Source organism: Ursus arctos, unplaced genomic scaffold, assembly GCF_023065955.2.
Source record: "Ursus arctos isolate Adak ecotype North America unplaced genomic scaffold, UrsArc2.0 scaffold_36, whole genome shotgun sequence".
NCBI lineage: Eukaryota > Metazoa > Chordata > Mammalia > Carnivora > Ursidae > Ursus > Ursus arctos.
This window is the reverse complement of record NW_026623050.1, coordinates 26,515,682-26,537,412: the sequence shown is the minus strand read 5'-3', so window position 1 is coordinate 26,537,412 and position 21,731 is coordinate 26,515,682. Positions and strand designations below refer to the sequence as shown.

Sequence of the window (21,731 nt, the reverse complement as noted above, 5' to 3'; positions counted from 1 at the left end):
TATCTCACTGAATCCTTGCACCAAATCCTTGATTTGTCTGTTTTACTGAGGACACCAAGGCTTTCAGAGGTTAGGTGACTCGCCCCAGGTCACACTATTAATGGTGGCTACTGTGTAACAGGCTCTCGCATGTGACCCTCTCCCCGTGTCTGGTTTGTTTTAATGCCTCCTGCTGACATATACCCTGCCAGGTCCTGCTTTCCATGAGGACAGTGCCAGGTTTTGTTCCAGGCTGTATCGACCATGCACCTCAAAGATACTCAGAGAAACAGTTGCCAAGTTGACAGATGTCTTCAAAGCCAGGGCTTATCCATGATAACAGGCCGCCTCCAAAAACCTTCACAAGCTCACAGGCACTCCCTGGTTTAAAAGACTCCCAACTGATAAACAGGAATTTGTAAGACGTAAGGTGGAGAAAAGACGGTGGAAAGGGAGTCAGAAGGCCTAGCAGACTCTTCTCCTGCTTCTGCCACCTTGCTCTCACATGTGCACAAGCCACTTGACCTCTCTCCACTCCTCAGTTTCTCCATCACCACGATGGTTTAATCCAAGCCCCAACCTCTGTGAACTCCCACCATGTGCTGGACGTGGGGCTTAGAAGAAAATGACCTGGAGGAATGAATGAGAGGCCAAATCCATTCCTCAGCAGCCCTGTGCCAATCTAACCCCTCCCACCCCACTGAACAGCCACAGAGAGAAAGCACACAGAACAGTTTTCAAACTAGCAGGAAACAAAGGGGGTCCCAGGGGGATCATCTGCATCACAAAAGGTATCTTTACTTAGCAAACTAATTCACAAAAGGATGGCTAGCCTGACAAGGTCCCCTGATACATTTTTTGAGTCAGGTTACTGAAGTATTATTACGTACAGTAAATGTCATTCTTTTTACGTGTGTAGTTCTCTTGATTTTAACAAACACACGAAGTTCCTGCTGTGGTTTTTAAAATAGTGTATTTCTTACTTTTCAAGAATACATTATATAAAGTGACGTGGCGTGTGCGGTCCGATGAAACAAAGTTAATTTTAGCTCCTCTTTTTAAAAGCGAAGGTCCCCATTCTGCCAGAAGGAAGAACAGAACTGAAAATCTTGTCTGGACGGGTGGGGGGGTGGGGGGATCAATTTGCAGAAACATCTGTTAGGCATGGAGCATCGAGTACCAAGATCTATTAGTCCATGCAATTGAATCTCCTTTACTAATAAAAGAGTTCCCTCCTCCCAACCCTCCCCCTCACATTAACCAAAAATTTTTTTAATATGCACACAGAGCCCAAGAACATAAACCTATTTCCACCAAAGATCATCCTTAACTGAGCAGTTTAAAACCACAAAGCCTCCTTGAATTAACTCCAAAAATCTGTAATAAATTTCACATACTATCAACGTTCCAAAGGAATTTACCTGGACAAAGCACATAACTTTTGCTTTGTTTTAAGACTTATCTTAAAATGAACTGTGTGACCTTATGTAAAAGAGGGAGGTGATTATTCAAACAACTCTAAAAATCTATTCAGAATGCATTTCCACCGCAGAATTAGATCTTTGTAACTTGAGACCAAACAACAGCATTCCTAGCCAGAAAATGGGAACAATGCAATCAATCTAATAGTGTTTATAACTTTACTATGAGGCTGGTAAAAAGCAGAACTGATTTCCAAGCCTCAGCTCAGTGGCACTCAAAACTTCAGTATACCTAAGAATCTTCTGATTATGAACTCCACATTCTTGGACCCCACACAGACCTACCAAATTAGTATCTCTAGGGACTAGGCAGCTGTAGTGTTTAATCTTGGTCCCAGGGTGGTGGCTTAGTACCCACCCTAAGACATACAGCCCTAGCTAAGGGAGCATGTGTTTTGTTACATAATCACTAAAATGAAGTTAAGATGGTAACATAAATTGGACATTGGTCCTGAGTATGGGTTATAATCTGTAGGCTAATGGCCATGGCTTAGAAATGTTCACACTTTGCAGAGGTTGGCCATTGTAGTGTCAGCAGATAAAACCACACTGTGACAATCTTTCATTAAGGAGCGGCTGCCTGCTCCAAGTGTGGTCCCCAGACCAGGAGCTCGGAATTACAAATCTCTGGGGCTGGGGCCCAGGAATCCACGTTTTAACATTTCTCCAGGTGATTCTTCCACATGGTACGTGCTCCAGCATGTTTTAGTTAATGCAAATACATTTTATAGTGAGAAATACTTAATAATCACAATTTTTTCTCGCCATGTCCTCCTGCCAGTTTCATTTTTGCTTTGCTAAAGGATGCAATGTTTGTTACCATACCCTCTCAACTTCTCTCCCACCCCTTCCCACTGTGGTGCAAAAATGCATATATGTGGCACAGAAAGTTCGAGCTAGCTTTATTTCCCACTAGCTAAGGGACAATTAGCACAGCCTGGACAGCCAAAGAGCTCCGACTGGACCCGTCAGTACGGTGCCAGGGGTCATTAGGAAGGGACATCCCCTCGGGCTCTCAGCGCCCCCTGGTTCCAGGGAGTACCTTTCCATGATGCCTCCTAGGGCCTCCCATGAAAGCCAGCTGACAAAAACTCAAATGGGCACTTGGTGGTATAGGTGGGTTATTTCCCCCTAAAATATTAGGTCTATGGTAGAGTGCACGTGTTCTCGCAGTTTGGAATACATCAAAATCTCCAGGGGAAATTTAATAAAAATACAGATTCCTTTGCTGCAACCTCAGCTTCTGATTCAGTAGTATCGCAGAGGGTCTCCTAACCCTGTATTTTAGCAAGCTTCCCAGAAGATTCTTATACATAGCAAGGTTTGTGAATCACAGGTGTTACGGGAGAAACCCATGCTATAGAGTAGAAAATCTGAGCTTAGGTCAAACTTACCCAGTATTTGGTGTGTAAACCTTGGAACAGCTCAGCTTCCTCCAAGTAGAAACAGCACCCACCTCTCAGGGCTGTTACAGTGGCAACATAGGTACAAGGCCTTCGTGAAATGCAAAGTGCAAACACAGAGGAGTAAAACTGGCAGGTGCAGCATTTTCCACAACAATCGCCAACGAGGGTCCTTAGTCTAAAAAGGTAGCTTCAGTAAGAAGCATTCCAGGTCAGAGTCGAATTCTGAGACACAGGTCAGTCTGACAATCTGTGATGTGCACTGACTCGGGTCCCCTCAAAAATGGTCCCCAGGACCTCCGAATGTGACCTTATTTAGAAACAGGGGCTTTACAGAGGTAATCAAGTTAAAATGAAGACATTAGGGTGGGCCCTCATCCATTATGACTGCTGTCCTTGTAAGAAGGAGAAACATGGACCCAGAAACAGACACGCATGAAGAGAAGACAGCCATCTATGAGCCAAGGAGAAAGGCCTGGCACAGATGAGCTTCCTTCATAGCCCTCGGAAGAAACCAACCCTGCCAACACCCGGATCTCGGACCTCGAGCTCCCAGAACGGAGACAATAAATTTCTGTTATATAAGCCGCAGATCTGTGGTACTGTATTACAACAGCCCTAACAAACTCAAACAATCTGTCAGCTTCCAACGCGAGAGGAAAGTGCCCTTCTGTAGTTCCGTTTGTGGGGGACACTCGGCCCCTGATGCATCTCAGATTCCACAGGGCTTGTTTTAATATCTTCAAGTACATTCCTAAAGCTCCATGTGAACTACTTACCAGGTTAGTGAGAGAGCCAGCTGTGGAGGGGGACGGGGGGATGAGGAGGGGGGCCTCAGTGCAGGCTTTGCGGTGGAGTCCTGAGCCTGTAGCAACCCTCACAAAAACCAGAGCTCCAGAACATCTGCAAGTTTACCAGCAAGAACCAGCAAGTGATTTAACATCCTCATAAAACTGTCCCCACCCATCCCTGCACAGCCGACTCACGCTCCCTTTTCCCTTGTGTCAGAGTGGCACCCACAGTCCCCGTCAAGCACCGGCTGCTCTGAGAGCTGGTGGACCACCCTCAGCCCTCAGACACCTGGGCATCTCAGCCAAGAGGACCCCAAAGGCCCTCAAGGAGATGATTTTCTCAAACTGAACGCACCTTTCTTTCTCCCCGTTAGTGGGACAAAACACAAAATACCCCCAAGGAAAGTAAAAGGCCCTTTTTATGTGCATTAAAACTGGAACCCCAGAGGGTCTTACCCAGTAACCAGAGAGGGTGTGGGAGCGTGAGCACTAGCCTGAGCCCATGGGGATGGCTGTCCTGCCCCAGAACGGAGCGGTGTCTGTGCAGCGTGCAAGGCCTATGGGCTGACTTTACGTCCGACACACCCTTCTGGGGCAACCTCTCCCAGCAGCCTCCCTAGGGCGATTTTTTAAAAAACCACAGGTGCCCAGGTCTCGCTCTCAGGGATTCCAACTCAGTGAGCCGGATGGGGTTTAGGAATAGCATTTTTTGTTTAATTCCAGGATAATTACCATACAGCACTGTAATAGTTTCAGATGTGCGACACAGTGATTTAACAATTCTGTATATGACTCCGTGCTCATCACGGTAAGTGTACTCTTAATCCCCGCGGCCTAGTTCACCCATCCCCCACCCACCTCTGCTCTCCAGAGTTAAGAGTGGGGTTTTTTGTTTGCTTGCTTCTTTCTTTGTTCTCTGTTTTGTTTCTTAAATTCCACATATGAGTGAAATCATATGGTATTTGTTTTCCTCTAAACGACTTACTTCACTTAGCATTATATGTAAGGAAGAGTGTTTTTAAGAGCCTCTCTGGTGATTTGGAAGCACAGTCAGGGCTGAGAACTAGAGCCATCAGTTCAAGTCAGGGTCCCACCAGACATCCCAAGAAAAGGGAAAAGCACCCGGTGGTGGTCGGGAAAGTAGGATTCCAGTGGCAGCTTTGCCAAGCGGCCCTAGTAAGTCTCATCCTTCTGGACTTAGGTTCCTTCCCCGTCAAAGGGAGAGGCTGCCCTAGAACCATTCAGACCTCCCATATTTAAACAATTAGCCTCTCTGGAATCACTCTGAGATCTCCCATGAAGACATGTGCCCTTTCTTCTTGGGTGTACTACACCCAACTGCTTTGTGCTTGCACTTCAGGCTGCCCTTGGCTGATGCCTTACCCTTTAGCCCTGCTGGGGAGGGCCCAGGAGTGAGAGGTGCTGAGCCCAATAGAAAGACCTTCAAGGAGAAAATTAAGCCTCTTAAAGTGTCCTTGATGTAATCTCTCAAACCCAGGAATAATCCACATTCCTCTGGGAAGATCTGCCATGCATGACCTCAGGCCACACTCAGGAAATATCTTCACTGACATCAAACTAGGTCCTAGAGCCGAGTGTCAAGTAATTATGGGTGGTGTTGCAGCAATGCAAACAGAGAAGACAGGGCTTGTCATTTAAACACACGGAGGTTTGGGACTCTCTAAGCTGGATGCTTGAGAGAGCAGCACTGAGAGAGCCAGGGCACATCGCCACCCATCTGCAGGATCCCTCTGCAGGGGCTCAAACTCAGCAGGACAGAAAGGAGACATCTCTCCATGAGTCAAGTGGACTCTGGGGATGAGTGATGAACCAAATAACCCACCAGAACATCGAGGTCAATGATAAACACTTCAGACAAGTGAATTTGCTGTCTTCAACCCAGTGACACCAGCTACCTAGCAGACTGCTTAAATGCCCCTCCTTTGGAGATAAAAATGAGAGGGGCAACCATGTGTCTGCAGTTCACAGTCCTCCGCGGGTGCCTTCCATCACTCAACAAGTCGTTAGCAAGCATGGACTTCAGCCATTCATTCCGTGAGCCTCTAAAGCATGGCACTTGACCTAAAACATACTGGCCCCATGAGACACTGCTTTTCCACTTCTAGACTCTCGTCCTTAGCTCAAACCTGGGAAAGATTTCTGTTTCCTCATCTACGGCTAACCTCCATAATCAGCAAGTTTTGTTCATCAGTTACTCGTTAAAATTTCTTGTTAACTCCTATGTGCCAGCCGTTGTTCTAGACACTTGGGGACACGGTGCCAGATAGTTTCTCTCCTAGAGCTTATATCCTAGTGTCATGGGGTGTACAATAAATGAATCATGTCTGTAATATCAGGGAACGAAAAATGATAGGGACACAAAAAAGGAAGAGGTTTGAAAGCAGGGGCTAGGGGGTGCCAGGGAGACCTCTGCGGAGGAGACACTGGAGCCAACTGGTAAATGAAATGAAGTGTGGGAGAGCACCCCCAACCTTCAGGAGCCCAGATGAGGAGATCCAGCAGGAGGGCTGCAGGTGGAGCGAACAGGGTGTAGGAGAACCAGATGAGGACGGTGGCATGGAAGCCAGGTGAAGAAAGTGTCCCAGAGGGCACTCAGCCGGCTAACTGCTGCTCAGAGGCTGCAGAAGGTGGTGACAGGGAAGAGCTGGCCACCGGAGAGCACTGGTCCCTGAAGAAGTGTGGCCTCGGGGAAGGGGTGGGGCAAAAGCCAAACTGGAGGGGATTCAAGACAGAATGAGCAGGGAGGAAACGGGGCAGGAGGATGTATGGCAATTCTTTGGGGAAGATTTACTATTAGGGAGGGTAGAGGGATGGAAGAACAGCTGACTGGGGGATGGGGTCAACAGTGCGCTGTGGTTGTGGCTTTCTTCCTCAATATGAGGGATACTACAGCTTCTCTCTCTTGGGGGATTATCCATCAGAGAAGGAAAAGGGATCATGCAGAAGGGAAAGGCCACACACGCATGAGTGAGAGTCCTGCACGCCAACAGAGAACAGGCTCCAGTGCACATGTGGTCATAAGGCTCTGCGGCTACAATGCAACATGGCTACTGCTGTAGATAGGCTAGCAGACTTAACAGGAAGGAAGACGGTGAAACTCATTCCTCACTGCCTCTTTTTCTCCCTGAGATAAGCCAGGTCATCAGCCGAAAGTGGGAGGCAGATAGAAACACAGTGCACCCAACTGTGCCAAGAGCTCCCCTTGAGATCTGCGGTCATAAACCAAAAGAGAAATACGATATAGATGGCTGTGTGTTTTCTCTAGCTGGGTTCCTTGGCCTCAGGCAGGAGCAGGGCAGGCGGAAGGTGGGGATTTCCCATGAGAGTTAGATGAAGACAGGGTCAAGGGAGTTGAGGGTGTATGCGAGCACCTGAGCTGGGGGCAGGGGAGGTCACAGCAGAAGAGACGGATGATGGTCAATGAAATGTGGAAGGGTCACCAGGTCAGAGGCCCTTGCAGGGGTGAAGGCTGGTGGAACTGGGTACTAAAGGGAGTAAGATGAAAGAGAAAAGGTGAGGGTCACACTGGAACGCTTGTCAAGATTTTGCTGAAGGTGCAGGTAGTAGTGGTAATGACAAGGTCCACAACTGTGTTTTTCAAAGGAAGGCCTAGTGGGCAGTAAAATCAATACAGTGGGTCGTGATAAGCATTTTTTTTTTAATTGAACAAGTTAAAAAGTCTAAGAGTACATTATACCTAGTAAGGGTAAATAATATTTGGGGAAACTTGTTTCAGTTGTGTGTGTGTGTGTTCATGTTGGGTTGTCACATCAAACAGCTCTCCCCTGTGGACTGGTGCTTAAATAAACAAGGACGCTACGGCAGGGTTTCTCAATGCTGGCATGGCTGTCATTCTAGGCCAGAGAATTCTTAGTTGTGGGGGGGCTGTCCTGTGCATTGTAAGATGTTTAGCAGCATCCCTGGCCTCTCCCTATTAAATGCCAGTAGCACCCCTGCCTCCCTTGAAGCTATGACACACAAAAACATCTCTAGACAATGCCAAATACCCTCTATCTAGAAATAACCATGGGAGGGATGGCTGAAGAAGAGTAGAGGAAAGGATAACAAAAAGAGGTGGCCAAGAGTTGAATGGACAATCTATATAGATTTCAAGTCACCAAAAGTGTTGATGGCACCACACGACTCACTGTTTAAAAATTCTGATCATCAGGGGGTGCCTGGGTGGCTCAGTCGGTTAAGCATCTGCCTTCAGTTCAGCTCATGATCCCAGGGTCCTGGGTTCAAGCCCCCTGTCAGGCTCCCTGGTCAGTGTGGAGTCTGCTTCTCCCTCTCTCTCTCTCTGCCTGCCACTCCCCCGTTCATGTGCTCTCACCCTCGCTTGTACACCCTCTCTCTGTCTCTCTCAAATAAAATCTTTATAAATTCTGATTATCGGGCACCTGGGTGGCTTAGCCGGTTAAGGATCTGCTTTTGGCTCAGGTCACGTGCTCAGGGTCCTGGGACAGAGCCCCACATCAGGCTCCCTGCTCGTCAGGGAGTCTGCTTCTCCCCCTGCCCCTCCCCACTGTGCTCGAGAGTGTTCTCATGCGCACTCATTCTGTCTCTCAAAAAAATAAAGAGTTGAAAATTCTGATTATCAGGAAAACTAATAAAGCATGATTACACAGAAAAATGTATTTAAACATGCTTACAAAATTCAATTCTAAGACTTTCCTGTAAATTAAGGTATGTAATATAAAATGGTGAAATAAGCCAAACCTATAATCCCAAAATATCTGAACAAACAAAATCCAGCTAAGGGTTACAGAAGGGGAAGCACACTGCATTCATTGCTGTATATAGGGAGACGTTACTGTTTTGATATTTGGTCATTACAGAGAAATATAAATTCATATATATATTTGATAAACCCAAATCCAGCCACTAGTAAGATTTTTATTAAAGTGTTTTCTGATTGGGGCGCCTGGGTAGCGCAGTTGTTAAGCGTCTGCCTTTGGCTCAGGGCGTGATCCCGGCGTTCCGGGATCGAGTCCCACATCTGGCTCCTCTGCTGGGGGCCTGCTCTCCCACTCCCCCTGCCGTGTTCCCTCTCTCGCTGGCTGTCTCTCTGTCACATAAATAAATAAAATCTTAAAAAAAATAAATAAATAAAGTGTTTTCTGATTATAAAAGAAACATATCCTAAATATAGAGAAAATTTAGAAAATACCAGAAAGTATTTTTAAGAAATTTTAAATATCTATAATCCCACCACCCAGAAAAGGTTTGTTAAAAAAAAAAAAAAAAAAAGTTGAAGGGAGAAGGGACTATGGTCCAGATGAACAAAATCTTCAAAAAATGAGCAACATGAGGCAGAGGGCTGTAAATCGAGGCTCTCTACCTTAGCTACATATCAGAATTACCTGGGAAACTTACCCACCAATGCCAAGGGCCCACCCAAACCAATGCAACAGAATCCCCAGGTTATCCCAATGCATAGCCAGGGGGGAGAACCCTACAAGAGAGACCCATCCTACAAGCTTAAGCAGGATCTCCTTCATGAAAATTTCCTTCCCATTTCACTTTTTTTTCATACACCCCACTACCTGATTTTGCTTTGCTTATAGCTTAATGTGAAATCATTAGAAAATACAAAGCACTAAAATTAAGTGGCTAAAAATAGAACAAATGTTTATCCACTAAAGAATTTTAGAATTAGGGGATCAGTGAGGAGGGGAGCTTTTCAGGAAAACTTCTTGAGCTTTGGGTCATCCGAGCCTCTAAGGACTTACACCTAAGTGATGAGGGTCCCCAGGGACAGCAAGCATGCATGTGCCACTGATAAGCATCGTTAGAACTGTGTCCTCTCTGGCAACAGTTAAATAAACACTTGTTGAAATTAACGGCTACTGCACTTAATTTCTTCCAAAAAAAAAAAAAAATGCACTCATGACTAGATTACAATGCAATTTAAGCAACACTTATCTGGCCACCATTTTCTTCACAGTACCCTTCACATGTAGCCAACTTGTTATTAAAAGAAATCAATGACTTCAAATCTTGAATATGCATGCATGTTGAAAAACCAAAACCAAAAACCAAACCATCTCTAACCGTCCTCTCCACTCTTTCATGAGAACCCATTACAAACTATTTAAAACAACAGTCATGAACTCTTTCACTGTGGAATAAACATACATCCATCAGTCCATCACTAAATCCCCAAACACGTACAACAGATGCAGACAACAGTTAAATAACATAACCCAAACAGTGATTTCTCCCTGCTTGGTAAAATTGTTAAAACGGAGCTAACGTGCTTGATTGGCATTGTAACTCTCATCCATGACCGGGTAGAGCACTGGCTGGACCGGCACACAAGATCTGCAAAACAGGGAGTTGGTGTCTCTAAACCAGCAGTTCTCAAAGTATGGTCCATGACCAGCAAGACAGCATCACCTGGGAACTTATTATAAATGCAAATCTTCGAACCCCACCCAGGACTCACAGAGTCTGAAACCCTGGCCCAACAATCTGGCTTTTCACAAGCCCTACTGGTGATTCTGATGCATTTTAGCTGGGGAACGACTGGTGGTATCTAAACCATGATTTTCGAAGTGTGCAGCAGAGTCCTGGCTTTTTGTGGGTTGAGATTCTGAGTCTCCCACCAGGACTCACAGGGTCACAGAGGATGGGGTCCTCTGTTGGGGGCCCAAGGACTCTGAGCTGATCCCAGCACCCCGGGATCAATTCTTAAAACGTGAATGGAGTTTCCACTGCTTTTCAAATTTTGATTTTAGTGGTAACGGCCAAGAATTCATAAACTCTAAAATCACACTAAGAGGCAAGATTACAAATGATTCAGGTGGAGCAGTCAGCAAACTAGGGATAGTGTGGAAGGAAACCTGAGTTCAAATGCCAGCATGGCCATGAACAGAACCTCTCCGAACCTCAGGTAGGGAAACCAAGCTTGAGGATATGCTACTACTATCTGAGAACACTCTGCAATTGGCCAGACCTTCACTAAGTTGGGATCAGAGAAAGTGAAGGAAAAGGAGAGTGCTTGCCAAGAGCTTTTTTTAAAAGAATTTATTTATTTATTTATTTATTTATTTATTTATTTATCAGAGAGAGAGAGGGAGCGAGAGAGAGAGCATGAATGGTGGGGAGGGCCAGAGGGAAAGAGAAGCAGAGTTCCTGCGGATCCCGGGATCAAGACCAGAGCCCAAGGCAGACGTTTAACTGACTGAGCCACCCAGGCGCCCCGCTAAGAGTTTTCTTGATCTCTTATGCTCACTACTCTCCCGGGGGATAAAGGTAAACAGCTTTTCCCGAAGCCATCCTTTACAATGAAGGCTTTGACTCAAAATTGGGAAACCTCAGGATGTCAGAAGATAATTAACTCAAAGCTTCCAAAGAGATAAAAGATTGCTGCAGAAGGCATCAGAGAAAGCAGCTGTGATATTGCTCACCTTTTATTTCCAAAATAGTCCCAAACAAGTTTCGTATTCATGAACCAAATACCCTTTTTAAGTGTTTCCATATAGAAAAGCTTTTGTGTTTGAGCAAGTAAACCTATCAAGTGTATATGGAGCAAGTTAATCACCCCCCCTTCCCACTGCCAATTTTAAACAATCTCAAGTTTTGTGCATCCTTCCACATCTTTCTCCAAGGTTATACCCATAGGGTTTCTTTTTCAAATCAGAAATAGGATACTACATATGATACTCTGTAACTTGATTTTATTTACATTTAATACATCACGGATATCCCTTGCAAAATAGTCCAAAATAAACCCGGTATTATTCGTCCTACTGATGGACATTTCATATTGCTTCTCATTTATTTTAATAATCCTACAATAAACATCCTCACGCACAGATCCTTACATACTAATTGATGTTTTCCTTTCTGTAAGACAGGACTCTAAATACCGGATTGCTGGGGCATATGGTAGCAGGTTCCAAACTTACAGAGAAATTGTCTGCTTTCCCTAAATCCTACAGCAATTCATACTCCCACCGAGAGTCTACGAGTTGCCCCCCAACACAACTAACAGAAGATGTAACCAATTTTTTAAAAAGTGGGTCAACTGGATGGACAGAAAATCTAATGTCTGTTTTAAATGTGCATTTCCCTGACCATTGTGGACGTTAAGAAGCTTTTCACATATTTACCATTTATATCTCTTCTTTTGAGAATGCTATTCATATCCTTTGTTCATCTTTCTGTTGTCCTTCAAAAACTATTTAATCACACACTCATCCCCCCCCCCCCGCATCTATTAGATACGTTAAGTACAAATGAATATCACCCCCTAGGAAGTCAGCATGTGAGGTTAGGGCAGGGGATGTCTCCTTACCATGAAGCACATGGTAAGCCCTCAAAACAATTGCTGAGTTTAAGTGAATAGGAGACTTGGAGAATTTTGTTAAGATTGCACCTAGAAGAGTAAAAAAGGAAATACAAATATTCATTACTTTTCCTACAAATTCTGGACAGCACCACTTTGGCTGAAATTAAATTGTTGGTTAAGGGAAAAACGAAACCATGTTCTTGGCATTGACTCTGAAAATCCACTGTAAAACGGGTGGCAAATGAGCCCAGTCTTAATTCATAGTTCCGGGTGACACATAAAGAAAGGCTCTCACAACCAAAGCATTTTGTACCCAGCCTTGTCTACCAGCTGTCACTCAAATGGCACCTGCCACCGAGCCAAAGGTTGTTAGGATGGTGATGGACAGGAGAAGCCTACCTTAAGCATTCGTTTCCTCTTTGGTTTTTTGTCTCCACCCCCTCCAAGATTTTTTGCCTTTTAAAATCCCCTACTTATTGAGGAGGGGACCTGTGGAGGGGGCCTTCAGGGGGAGTTCGACAGAGTTCAGATTCCTTAACTCTTTTAACTTTAGGCAAAACATCTGGTTAAACCCACCATTTATCCCCATTATTTGTAATAGTTCTGTTTGGCTTATGTTTTAACTAGTCTCCTTATTAAATATGAAAGTAATAGGATTAAGAAGTTCTGGGGGGAAAGTACTGTAATTAAAAAAGCACCAGTTGGGTATGTTAAGCTGTAATTCTGGCCCTGCTTATTAAGTTTTCCTTCTTGTCTTTAAAATGTTTTTGTACCCAATAAAAATGACTTTGAATTATTTAACTCTTTTTTAGTACTTCCTGTATTGGCCAAACACCACCCAAAATCTCCAAGAAAACATTATGACTCAAAAGTTCTGAATCAATAATGTCACAGATCACAAGGTTCTGACACTGTCCCAAGAGTGTGGACATGCGCACACACACCACAACACACACACCACACAGCTGGGTAAATAGGCACCTCTCCAAAATGCACAGGCATTTTCTAACCTTTTGAAGTTATAAAATCTTCTTAACAACAACAACAACAAAAATGCAGGAACTTTGATCAAGTCACAAAGTTGTAATATGAATCAGGCAAGAGGCAACAAAGCCCAGTTTATAACACTTTGCTAAAATAGGCATAAGAAAATGATAAATATGAAGGTAGTGAACTTAGGAACGAAGACTGAAGGATTTGCAACTTTTTTAATTTTTTATTTCAGCTTTATTAAAAAAACTTCTAATTTTTAAATTTAATTTTTAGAACGTTTAGCACACACACACACAGTATGTGACATACATGTAGTTACAAAGCATAATGCTAAAATGAATAAATACATTTTTAGATGTATAGGTTTTATTTTTCTGAGCATAGTTGGTAAAAATTGTTCACCATCTGTAACCACCCTTAACTGCTCTTGGGAACTAATAATCTGCTGGGAGTGAGGGGTGGAAGAGAAGGGGAATCAGTATAATTTTGAGGTATAAAACACACAAGCTGGACTAGAAATCTCCATCTCCCCCATCACTCACATACACACACACACACACACACACACACACACACACAAACACACACACACCCCTCTTCGTAAAGCCTGACTCCCAGTAAAAATACTCTAGGAAAGAAACAGTGTTTGGTTTTAAAAACCCTAAACAACTAGGTTTAGCAGTAAGTGAATTCAAAGACACACCTCTAAGCCTAAGCCTGTAAAGAGTATCCCCATAACTCATATAACAGAATAGTTTTAAATTTTTGCTTTCCGTTTGGAGGTAGAACCACAACAACAAGATCAAGAAAGACACTTTAATTAAAACTATTTTGTATCTCCTTGATAACCTGAGTGGGTACAAAGGCAGAGAAAATGACTTCCGCAATCTGAAGAACCCTGTGTTTCTGTGATTCAAGATAGGACCACCAAGACTAGAACTTTACAAAATAGATGGTTTTCTGCAACTGATTTGATTCTCTCCTGAATTAGTTATGCTAATTTTGGGTAAATGTATCTTGGGCTCCGGTGTTTTCCACAATTCCAGGGCTCAATGAAAAAAAAAAAAGAAAGAAAGAAGGAAAGAAATAGCATTCGTGCAGGTAACCCTCAAGGCCACTTGTCACAGCCACCAACCCTCCACAGTGTTTGCATAGATACCCCAAATCAGCAATCACGGAAGATAAATCTTGGAAACGCAACGGCTGACATCCACACTGGAGGCACTTAATGAAGTGGACCAGCGAAGGAGCAGCCTAATCCCTGACATCACAGGGCTCATCCCAGATGAAAGCTTCACACCCCCCTGCCTTTTTCTGTGATCCCCTGAAGCCTCTCCAATGATGAAGCCCCAAAGTGCTGACATGACCTCAATACTATGGCATCGTTTCAATAAGACGCCAAGGAGAAAGGCTGGCATGTTCCTGCATTCAGCTGATTGTAGGTCAGCAAACACGCCCTTCCTCTCCCCCTTCACAAAGCAGAGATCACAATCTACTGCATTTCAAAAGAAAAGAATGCCCACAGCCCCACTCCTGAGAAGTCGCCAACTCCAGGCTCTGGAGAAGGGAGGAGGACAGCGCGCAACCTGACGAATGCCACAACTCAGCACACCCAGGTACTAGTAAAGCCAAAGTACGTGGCGGAGCACCAGCGTGCTTGTAATGTATGTACATTTGGGGGCCCATTTCTCGGGACGTCATCCCTACCCTCCTCTTTGTGTCTTGGACAACGCCAAACACCTCAGCTCACGCTTCTGTCTTCTGGAAATAAGCGGAGGTTCGCTTTCACCACGAGACGCAGGGATTCTGAAACAACTCCCTTTCCCCTTATCACCTCGACTCTGCACGGACAGCACAAATTCAAGTTTCCCCACGCGTCACCTGGAGCCCCAACTTCTGGAAACGCCCCCCTTACTTCGCCTCCAAGAGCTGGCATCGCGGCGAAATCCGAGCACGCAGCCGCCCGCGCTGCTGCTGTCGCCGCCGCAGCCAAGGAGGCTCGGGGAGGCTCGGCCCGCTCTTCGGCCCCGGGGCGACCGCAGGCCAGGCCCTCGGCCCGGACCACTAGCCGGCTCGCCTCCTCTCCCGCAGCAAGAGAGCTCCCGCGCCGTGCCGAGCGCCCAGGCGAAGCCCGGCGCCGGGAGCACGCTCTGCACCAGACGCCCGGCCGGGGGACGCCGCCAAGCGCACGGCTCCGGCGGAGCGCCCGGGCAGCCGCGGCGGCGGGGGAGAGGGGCGTGTTCCCTGCGCCTCGGAGCCCGCACGCTGCGTCTCAGCGGGACAGGGAGCGGGGACGAGCCCGGCGCGAAGCCCCTGAGGGCGCCTCTGGGCCCTCCACCCGGGCCGGCCGGCCTGGCGACGCGCTGCAGCCCGCGTGCCCCTGCGGGAGCAGCCTCGGTGCGCGCTCTGCGCGGCCGCCTCCGCGCCTGCCTCGGCGCGCAAACTTTCCCGGCGAAAACCCCTCCGGCCTCTCCTGCGGGGGCGCCGCGCTCTCCCCCGGGCCCCAGAAACTGTACGCCCCTTCCCTCCGCAGCCAAGACCCACTGAAAATATGGCGCCCTCGAACGTCGTTCCTCGGTCCCCTCAGGGAATCCCGAAATGCCCAGTCCCCAGAACCCCCCGGCTCCCAGTGAGCGCGAAATTGTAGCCTGCGGGGCCGAGGAAGGAAAGGGCTCCGCTGGTCCAGTGTGAGGCCAGCGGCACTAAATCCAAATCCTGCTCTCTCGCACTCGGGCGGGCGCTGCCCAGGTCCCTCAGCAGACAGCAGTTTTGCTGGTGCCGAGATTGCCAAGGGGAGTCGTAGAACCGGCAGGTCTGAGAGTCCGGGACTGGACGAGCTCCGCACCAGCGGGCTGTCTGTGCCTCGAGCCTCGGCCGGAGACTTGTTTGCAAAGTGGCGCTGGAGTCGGGGCGGCCAGTGCTGGAATGAAGCCGCTCCGCCCGCGCCAACTCTCCTGGCGCGGGGGCCCGGCCGGGGCCGAGGGGACACTCCATGCAGGCGGGGCCGCTTTTCAAAACCCAGTTACCGGAAACCCAGCGGGAGCCCCGGAGGGGACTGGCTGCCCGCGGCCAGGAATCCGCTCTCAGGCGCCGGCTGCCAGCCTGTTTGCAAACCGCTGCGCCCAGGTCGAGTGCAGTGAAACATACATGTGCAATAGACAGGTGCATTAGATTTATTTTATTTTATTTTTGCAAAAAGCCCTCCTAGGACAGCAAATCTGGGAGTTTGCGGGGTATTTTCTGCATTGGCATCACTCACGAGATGCAAAAGGGAGGAAAAAAGCCACCCACATTTTCCTTCTGTAGAGGGGAGGGAAAAGACACGAGAAATTCATGCAACGTGCATGCAGCTGGAGGAAGAGGAAAACCCGAGTGAGCCGTGCGCCTTACCGGGGGATGCATTTACTGTCTCATTGTAGAGCGCCTGCCCCGGAGTGCAGCCGGCGTCCCCCCGCGCGCCCGGCGACCGCTCCGCTCCCGCAGCCGCCTCAGCCGCTGCCGCCGCCGCCGCTGGCTCCGGGCGCGGAACAAGAGCCGAGGGCGAGCGCGAGCGCACGGCCCGCGAGCGCCGGGAGGGCAGGAAGCGCGTCATCACTCGGGGACGGCGCGGCCCCGCGCGGCTCCAGTCCAGCAGCGGCGCCGTGCGGCACCCGGGGTGGGCCAACAAGGGCCCCTTCTGGGTCTCTACCGGGCGGCCTGGTGCTGGGAGGGTCTACGAGGAGAGGCGACGCGCCCGCCGAGCTGTCGTGGGGAGAAGGGGGCGAAGAGTGACCCCGGCTCCCCCGAACTCGGGCTCAGCTATGAGGGAGATTAGAGAGGGAGAGGAGGGGACACGGCGTCTATGGAATGGGGCCCCTGGGACCGCAGAGCGCTCCCCGCGGACCACTGGCCACCGTGGAGCGTGCGGCGTGTTTCCGACCAGAGGACAGTGGCGGGCTGTGGGGTCTGCCCTGACGCCGTCTGTGGGAGCCGGCAGCTGGCTGTCCCTCTCCGCACGTGTTGCACATGCGACACTGAAATTGGTGGTCAGAGGTCACTTAGGGTTTTTGAGACCGGCTGTAGGAAGGGGACAGCGGTGGCACTCTATTAAATTAATATGGAAAATTTTCCAGCCTACTCTGCCCTGAATAAAGTCAATTATATACTTGTTACATATACAGTCATTAGGAAATGTAGGATGACATGGAACAACATGATGGTTATTAAGGGGGCAAGGAGACAAATCACAAAATACTGTGTACCATATGATCTCATTTTCTTAAACTATGATTGATGGAGAGAGGTAGAAAAGACTGAATAAACACTGGACAGATGTTAACTAGATCTCTCAGTGATTGGTGGAAGTGTGTGTGATTTTTCCTGCATAGTTCTAGTTTTTTATTTTTCCGTCAGGAACACATTACTTTTGTAGTTAAAAAAATTTTTTTTTATTGCAAGACCTCTCTTTTTTTTTTCCAGCCCAATACAGAATAACTGGAATAGACCCCTCTTCCCAAGAAAAGGGTAGTGAGTCTCTCTAGTTAGGCATAAATGAAACCACAACTTCTAAATGTTTTTTCAGAGCATGAAACTGCTGTTGCTATGAACTGGAGAGTGGGTTGATTTTGTAAATTGAAACCATCATATAGAAGTCTACTGGGACACCGGATAAGGCTGGACATCCTGTAAGAACAATGGCATGTTCTTGTCTGGGCTGATGAACTTGATTTTATTATGACCACAGAGAATGATACATAATACACTTATTATGTATTATCAGAGTGCAGCTTTGTAACTTATTGCAGAGAACAAACTTTAAAATCAAAAAGCACAATCGGAACCAATGAATTGGCAACTTGAGAAAGTCGAAAGTCCGAAAAGTTGCAGGGCCCAGACTTTCCAATTACGCAGGTAAAATGTTTTTGTTCACACCTTTTTAAACAGTCACCAGTCTAACAGAATAACTGGTGGTAATAGCAAGTCACTCAGAGGATGGTTAAAAAGTAAATGTTTATTGATTCTTGTAAGAGATTAGTAATAAGCTCATTGAATTAATGCCACCTAAATTGTCCCTTGGTTCACTGACAAAGAACAACCAGATTTTTATAATTCAAATGCCAGGTTTACATAAGAAGCTCATCAAAACAGAGAAAAATTGGTTGCAACAAAGTAATTTTTCCTTTCTACTTAGTCCTCTGTTCATAGGGCCCAATGGCTTCCCATCAAGCATCTCAATCAGTTTTCTTCCCCCAACCTTGATTTAAATTTTTCCATGACTTAATTCCTCCTTCTCAAAGCATCCTGTGCTCTTCCACTACCTGCCAATGAGATGCCGTTTAATACTAGAAGGTCAGCTCCATCAGAGCAAGGATCTTACCTGCATCTCTGTGCCTAGAAGAGGGCCTGGTTTATAGTGGGTGCTCAATACATGTTCATTTCAAGAAAATACCATGTTTGTTCACTGTCTACTTGGCTACTTGTTAAGATGTTTGAAAAGTTATCTCTGCTATTAGACTATCAGCATAATGCTGGGATGCTAAGGGCTTGTAGAGTCGTAACCCTGGTTTAACTCAGAAATCTTACTCTTCAGAATAATAGCCAATTCCTAAGATATTTCAAGCAGTGAGGTGCAGGTGTCTGAATATGTCATTACTAATCCAATTAGTACTATTTTGTGGCTCTCCCAGATCACTGAAACCCCTTTCCCCAGTGAGAAAGAACATCATTCCTGGAATTCTTTGCTTTAGTCCAGGCTTCTAACCAATTGACTTTGGACACTTCACTTATTTTTGTAGTTTGTCATTTTCTCTAGCCTCTCTTATGACCTCAAAGCAATTTACTGTTTCTTTAGAAAAACCAATTCTAACCATTCTGTTGCCTAGCGTTATGTTTTTCAACAAGTTCCCCAATAGAAGTAAAATTGATTTTACCAGTAATCTACAGTAAGTGCTTTGAAATTGAAACTCCTCCCCTAGACCTGAAAAGACAGTTATTTCTAAATAAAGAGTCAGTTACTAGTAGTCTCTCTCTATACCAGTCGCAGTGATCATGGTTCAGTGTAGACCAGACAAAAACTTGTTTTAACAAGTTCTCTTTCTTGGACTTTGTCTCCACCCAGCAGAGGAAAACATGGTGACAGTTATCGTAGAGTATCGAGGACCTGAGGTAAAACTCATTCCATCTATACAATTTACCAAGCCTTCATATTATCTCACTTCCTGCCAAGCAGATAATTAGGAACGGAAAAATACTCATTTTCTGTGAATAAAGAGTGCAGCATTTGGGGAAGTAAATCAAAGAGATAGCTTCCAAGTGACTTACAAATACATCTGGAACTAAAATCCATTTTCTCCACAAGCTAGACCTGTAACCAAACCAGACGTCACTTGGTGCTACAGAGCCAAATGCTAAGAAATTCCTCCCCTCCTCTCATTACGCTATTTGCCTTAACCTTCTGACAACCTGTCTGCACATGTGTTTAACTGAGCAAACCCAACTGGGTCCATACTGAAGAGCTAAAAGAAATTCCACTAAATATTGTGCTCCACTTTCTTTTATAAGATCAAAATTTGGGCTATGTTATGATATCTTCTAGGGCATTCTTGATACATCAACAATTCACGACGTTTTTCCCTTTTTCAAAATTGTATCCATTCTCAGGAGCAAGGTGGATGTGGGAACAACATTTTCTAAAAATTGCCTATTACTCAGAACCAGAGATGAAAACAAGATACTCAGGCTTCTATTCTCATTTGACATCTTTAGGTTTAGAGAAATCTCTCCATCTCTTTTTAAATCATAAGTTCTAGGATAGAATATTACCCAGTAATAATACAGGGAATATTATCTCAGTTTCAATATAGCATATAGTCAATAAACTTACTTTCATTTTATTTGAGAGGCAGATATTTGACACTTTGCAAGAATTAATATGTTTTCTTTTTTATTTTTTCTTTTTTTCGTTTTTTAGCTATCTGTAAGCATAGGGCCTCAAGTCATTCCTCACTAGTCAGTATGGAGTGATAGCTGCAGATTCAAATGTCCTTTCTCTCTCTTTTTTCTTCTTTTTTAATTTTCTTTTTCTTCCTCTTTTCCTTTTCCCCCTTTTTTCTTTTTTCCAAATATCTTTTTTTTTAAGATTTTACTTATTTATTTGAGAGAGAGAGAGGGAGAGAGAGAGCACAAGCAGGGGTGTGGGGGGCAGGGAAAGGCAAAGAAGAGGGAGAAGCAGACTACCAACTGAGCAGGAGCCCGATTTGGGACTCAATCCCAGGACCCTGGGATCATAACCTGAGCCAAAGGCAGATGCTTAACCAACTGAGCCATCCAGCTCCCCAAATGTCTTTTTTTTTAAAAAAAGGAAATTGCTTACATAGACTCAGGAAACTATTGTAATTATTGTACCCATCACAGGATAATAATTTTTCTTTTCCTATAGTATATAGAACACACTAAGGAAGGTTTCTTAAATGTCCCTAAAGGGGTGCCTGAGTAGCATGGTCGGTTGAGCATCCGACTCTTGGTTTCAGCTAGGGTTGTAGTCTTGGGGGTGTGGGATGGGGAGTCCACACTTAGCGGGGAGTCCGCTTAGGAATTCTCTCACTCTCTCTCCCTCTGCCCCTTCCTCTTCTCTCGCTCGCTCTCTCTCTTTCTAGAATGGATAGATAAATCTTTTTTTTTTTTAAAGTCCCTGAAGAAAACACACTATCTAGAAGAATGCCAGTAATTATTATTATGGTAAACTGTATTTATCTTTAAATAAAATAGTATAAACAATATGTGAGGCAGGATGTTTCTCTTTTTCTTGCTTGCTCATAGATTGGAGAAAACATAGTTGGGGTTATACTGTGGTTAACAATATTTTTATTGTGGAATATCAAAATTTTTGTATTAAATATGTAACTTTTAGATCTCTTTGGTCTTTTGGGTTTTTTAAAAAATGTTATATAAACATGTTTTCATGAAATGTACAATATCAAGGTATTATAGAAAGACTTTGATTTATTTAATTTAATTAATTTATTTATTTGAAAGAAAGACGGAAAACATAGAGGGAGAGGAAGAGGGAGAAGCAGACTCCCTGCTGAGCAGAGAGCCCAATGTGGGGCTTGATCCCAGGGCCCTGAGATCATGACATTAGCGGAAGGCAGACAGTTAACTGACTGAGCCACCCAGGCATCCCAGAAAGACTTTTAGATTTAAAATTGTAATCTGTGATCATAGTAAATTGCCCCTCTATCAGGAAACATGTTGTATAAAATTGATTTCCTTGTCTCTGGAAATGTATTTATTTAACTCTTTTAAAATATTTTGCTTAAGAATCAGATCAACTTTAATTTAAAAATAATATGTTGCGGCACCTGGCTGGCTCAGTCAGTAGAGCACGTGACTCTTGATCTTGGCGTGGTGAGTTCAACCCCCACTTTGGTGTATAGTTTACCTAAATTTTTTTAAAATAAAAATAACATTTATTATCATGTAGGAAATATCATTCTAAATCTACCTCAAATGGAATAGATTTGTTTTAAACAAATAAGATAATTACATTGTGTCTAATTATTACAGAATTGAAAATGAAGAATTGAAATATAGTAAGTGTATGTAGAAATTATTTACATAATTTTAATGTAACTTCAGAGAAATAAACAATGACTTTTGTCTACGTCAAAGATAAATATATCCAGCATAATTTTTACTTGCTTGTATCTTTAAATCAAGTTAACAAATATTTATTGAATTAGTGCCAGGACTCATTATGAGCAAAACACTCTTCTTCCCAGCGGCGCAG

The 21,731-nt window shown here is 45.2% G+C and overlaps 1 protein-coding gene across 9 annotated transcripts in view; it reads right to left on the bottom strand.

Annotated features, from left to right (window-relative positions):
- The window catches only part of TLN2 (talin 2), a 416,400-nt gene extending 399,908 nt beyond the window's left edge, over nt 1–16,492 (bottom strand). For 8 of the 9 annotated variants that reach the window (XM_057306201.1, XM_048219866.2, XM_048219865.2 and 5 more), the window contains exon 1: nt 16,355–16,492. The gene's annotated coding sequence lies outside the window, so the exon portion shown is untranslated. Of the gene's footprint in view, nt 1–14,879; nt 15,070–16,354 lie in introns of those variants that run through there. The other variant, XM_044390994.3, reaches the window with a different exon arrangement.
- Nucleotides 16,493–21,731: the final 5,239 nt, after the last annotated feature.